Source organism: Pomacea canaliculata, linkage group LG3 (assembly GCF_003073045.1).
Source record: "Pomacea canaliculata isolate SZHN2017 linkage group LG3, ASM307304v1, whole genome shotgun sequence".
Classification (NCBI taxonomy): domain Eukaryota; kingdom Metazoa; phylum Mollusca; class Gastropoda; order Architaenioglossa; family Ampullariidae; genus Pomacea; species Pomacea canaliculata.
Window position 1 is genome coordinate 5,109,952 of NC_037592.1, and position 5,301 is coordinate 5,115,252.

Consider the following 5,301-nt stretch of genomic DNA (forward strand, 5'->3'; position numbering starts at 1 on the left):
GCTCAAGTTGCGATGATGAGAACCTTTGGTAAATAGCTTAGTCACACGTTGATCTGTTTCGCTCATCAAGTCATCGATGATGATCAATCGGTGCTTATCACCTCGCCAATCGTTTACGTTAGGTAAACCCTCTACAAACGTCACTCCCTCTAAGCGTTGATATCCCGCTTGCCATTCGCCGTAACACCATACCACCTCATCAGGGGGAGGAGTCATCATATCTTTCACATGATTTAAAAAGCGAATCACAAAACACGTTTTTCCGCTGCCGGTAGGCCCCGCTACGACGCACGTAAAAGGATGCTTCCACCTCGGATCCATCATTGCGGTAATAAAACAAACACGCGACACTTTATCGACCCGCCCCCGGTCACCAAGGGGCGAGTCACTCTCGGTACGGGGAGGTGTTGGGGGTGGGGTGGGGGTATGACAAGATGGCCACCTCCATGCCACTTCCGGCAAGATGGCCGACAAGATGGCCGCCACGGATATGACCTCATCAAGATGGCCGTCTCCATGCGACTTCCGGCAAGATGGCCGACAAGATGGCCGCCACGGATATGACCTCATCAAGATGGCCGTCTCCATGCGACTTCCGGCAAGATGGCCGCCCCCGTGCAACTTCCGGCGGCTGTGACGTCACGGCTCCCCTTCCGGCTCCCCAAATGAGGCATGAATAGCACATGTCTATACTACTTACCAGGACGTTGTAGCTCTAACTCTGTGACAGCTTTCATACGTCACAGGCTTGTGTTTCAGTCATGAACCCTGTGGTTTATGGCGGTCACCAGGTGGACAGTTTCAGGTGTTAAACAGGTGTACAATTGTGGGGAGAAATAAAATCATCATCGTCGTCGTCGTCGTCGTCATCGTCATCATCATAGTCGTCGTCGTCGTCGTCATTTTTCTATCTGACTTGATTGGTTTTGCGGATGCGCATGTGTGAGTTGTAATGGTGTGTTGAATGGTGAGACAGGCGTCATCCAGGTGACACCCAGACCCAAACCTTTCCACTAACTGTACAGCAGACTCGTACACACATACAAACACAAATAACAATGTACTACAGTCAAAGCACATACACATCGTATTGGCAGCGCTCGCAGTTGAGAGAAATAATCATTATCATCAAGTACACAGACAGAATACTAAGAACACACACACACGGACGCACAAACATGAAAAGCTGACCATGATGGTCTCACGGGCACTAACAGACAAACATCAGGATGTCTCAGACAATAGCATCAATCCACATGCCCTGTTTGTACAAAGTGTTATAGTATGATGTACACCACGACCCGTGAATAGCAGTGAACCAGTGGTGTGTGTGAGTGAAGGACATCGATGTAGGGACTGATGACGCCGGCGATAAGACATCACGTGATACAACAACAGATACTTTGTCCTGGCAGATTGTATCGGAGGCCACAAAACACCTTTATTATCGGAGCTTATATCCGAAGATATACAAACACTGGATTCTCGCAGATAATATTGCCGAAGGGACTTATTTCTCAGGAACTGTGATCCATGCCTGCACGTCACACGTGTGTCACCAAGGTGTTTTGTGACAGCTTTACCTGCCATAACAGTTAATTGCAATGTATTGAGTTTCTTCTTTTATAATTGCCTGACTTATTAGAAAGTATAGGTTGATGTCAGCAGGACGACCACAGCGACAGCAACAACACGAGATGCTCAACGCTCGCCATACGAGGCCAGATCTGCCGTTGAAAGCACCACTACTCGGCAAAGTCAGAGGAAAGGCCCCCCACAGCGCCCCCCCACCACCACCACCGTTTTGTCGGTGACGACACCATCATCGGCACGCGTCCCGCTTTCGCCCCAGAAACGTCTGGTCACCTTAACCTGGGCACATGTTCACCCTTGCCTCGGTTTACGTCCAGTTTGGAAATCTGTAAACTTTATCAGTCTGCAGAGGAGGTATGCACTGTTTGTGCTTCATCCATGCTGACAAGGACCGTACATAAACCAGAAGAACCTACACGACAATTTTCTGTACAAATCTGTTGCCCACCTGAGTAGGGAAAAGTTGATTGTGCCGAGACTGGGGTTTCGTTTATGGTGTTTGTTGCTGTTGTTGTTGTTGGTCTTTGTTTCTCTTACACATTTGAAGAATTTTTTTTTTTAAACAATCTTCGGGTACAATAAAACTTGCCTTTGTAGTACTGTCTTGATCTTTCACTTAACATCAAATCGGTTCTCAGTCTCCTCTCAATCCGCTTGGAGTAATTTCCCCTGCATCACGCGTCAATGCACCAAGACTGTCTCCGGAATTAAAGAGTGAATGAGGAGCTCTTCAGTAGCAGGAGCACCAATAGTCCTTCGTTCGCAGAAGTAGGTTTTAAGGCGGTAGTACTTACAATCCGAACAGAACCATCACGGTCACTGATCCCGCGGGTCCGGCAACTGAGGAAAAAGAAGCTGGGGATCAGGGAGGAGGCAGCCGCAAACAAGTTCTTGGGGAGGAGAGAGAGATTAGGGCTGAACTACACTCCCGCCATCCGTTACGTGGAAGCTGAACAAGTTCAGAGAACTTCTTTAAAAGTCTGGTGACTGCGAATCGACTGGTCCCCCCCCCCCCAAAAAAAAAAAAAAAAAACAACAACAAAAAACAAAAAACCAACAACAAACAAACAAACATACAAAAAACAGGATATCGAAAAGTTTATAACATTTACAAGCCGATGGGCATTTGGAATTTGGGGAGTGAGGTGTGGGTTTTGGCTGCTTAACCTCAGTGATCTCCTTTCCTATTCTTGTTTTTGAAATTATTGCATGCAGAATTCATTGTACTTGTGAAAGTTATTTTTATTCTTTTACTTCCATGAAAATCAATTACAGTGTTTCTGCGGACCGTATTTTTGTTTCATGTGCATTCTAGTAACTACAAGTAGAAAGGAGATGAAAGTGTGAAACAGCAGTCCTACGACAAGACACAGAGCTTTGAGTTCTGGCAAGACGAATGGCTTCAAACTTCGGGAAGACATGAATTCCAGACTCTAGCAAGACAAGGATTTTCTATAAGATGTAGTTCCAAACTCTGTAGCCGCCTGCTCGTTCCACCCACTCGACAAGGGCGCTGTTCGGGGAGTCAGACATTTGTAAACATCGCACATTAAGTCGCAGTTTGATGTTGTTCGTCTCATTCGCCATTTTTAGTCACACTTTGAGGCCAGCTCTCGAGATAAAACTGGCAGTTATCTGCAAAGCGTGCACAGGTCCGTACAGCTTGGTGTCGAGGGGCATCGGCGACGGCCAGACCTCAGCCCTCGGCTCCTGGAGGAACCTACACTTCTGTAGGATATGCTCCGTGGTTTGTTTTGCCTCTCCACAGGAGCACATTGGGGATAACACCAGATGTAGCTTCTGGTAAAGGTGGTGCTTTAGTCTGTTGTCCTGAAGTAGAAAATTGTCACCTATCTAATCTGTACAGGTAGTGGTAGCTGCGTGTGGTCTATACAAAGCTGTGGTCATCTCTGTTACGCTGACTTTGTTTTCATCCTGCCGGTCTTCAGCCCCTAGATTTGTCATCTGCTCATTGCCTTCAATACCGCAGTGTGAGGGTATCCAATACAGTACACTATAGGCAACTGATATTTTTCGGTGCTGCTATAAGATTAACTACCCAGTCATTGTTGGCGGCGTGTAGCACAAACAGGGCAATAGGAACATCTGTGAGTCTAAGCTTGCTTTGCTGCTGACACTGTTCACTGCTCACGTCAGGACTTCAACTTGGGCTCTGTAGTTGGTGCAGGGAGAGCCTGTTAATATAACTACCGTTGGCCTGTGTCCATCGGAATATTGGATGTATACCATTTCGGATGGCTTCCGTCGCTAACCCATTTGTTAGAGCCTGTATCCCTGCTTCTTGGTGATACTTTTGTTCTAATATGAAAAACGGTGTTTATCCTTGGCTGAGATATGGGGAATGATGGTGCCGATAGCACCTATCTCTTCCCAGTGATGAGAATCGTTTGAAAGAACTTGGCTCTCTACTTCCAGAGGTAGTCATTTCTGATGTTGCCTTGGTACTTGGTTCTGGACTTTGTCCATGATCTGTTAGTGTGTTTTAGATGCTATCCAAGCGCTTGATCCACATTGAATTAAGATTTTACAGTTCCTCGACACACGGTTTTGAGGATTTTCTCACTGGCCTCTTCCCCTGGCTGTCAGCAGCTTTCTCGTGTTTTCTTCTAGTCTTGCCTTCAGCACTGGCAATGTGTTGCTGTCATGTCAAAAGTCACACCCAGGTACGTCTGTTGATCATCACAGTTTAATGACTTGGGGAAGAACTTGGTTGTTTCCATACAAACATACCTGCCCAAGTGTAGTCCTTGAGTAATTATGTTGATCCTTTCGTATTGGTCGCCGTAAGGAGGATGGGGAGTAAAGTAAACATTTGAATAGAAGCAGCGGCTAATCTGACAACTGCCACCGGTTTTCACAATTCTTTATTTACGAGGACAACAGAAGAGGCTGAGGTGAGCAGGTCCAGTCTATGCCTTTACGCTTGAATGGTTTAGCGGTCTACACGCGAGATGAAACCTCACTTTCACTCCACTAGGGGTTGTTCTTCACTCCATCATGCATCTTCCTAGGTTCCTTCCGTAACTTATTCGTGAAACATCACGACTTGGGAAATCAAAAGCTGGCTACTTGATAAGCCTGATCTTTGCTCGGCACTGCTCGTGCGTGGCGGATGATTGCGACACAGCACGTGCATCCGATGCCACTATTGATTGTTGTTCTACGGTCTGGAGGCACGTGAGGATGCAGTCAGCTACATTACTTGTATTCCAGCTCGTGCCTTCAGGTTGAGCTAGGTGTTTCTTCATACATAAAAGTGCCGCTAAAATTATGTGGCCAAACGAATTTTACAGGTGCACTTTGAAAAACAACTTTCATACAGATGCAGTTAAAGTGATTACCAGAGCGGTGGTGTTAAGAGATTGGAGAAGTTGTCAAAGGAAGGAAAAGAGTGACAAACTGTATGTTTGTGTGCGCTGCCACTGAAAGTTTGTATACTGGTCAAAGATTGAAAATTAGATGTATACATTAGATTTCTATTCCCTCATCTTTAACTTTTCGTGCATCCAGAAAGAAAATAGGTTAAAATTTATGTCAATCTTCCTCTCCTTACCCGTCTGTATCCTACTCTTGTCGTTTTTAACTAGGCTGGGTTAACATGACCATTACACTGTGGCTCACAGCATGTGTTCTCTCACTCACACACAGGTGAAATGGCTGGATACACACCCACTCAGAACTCTCAAG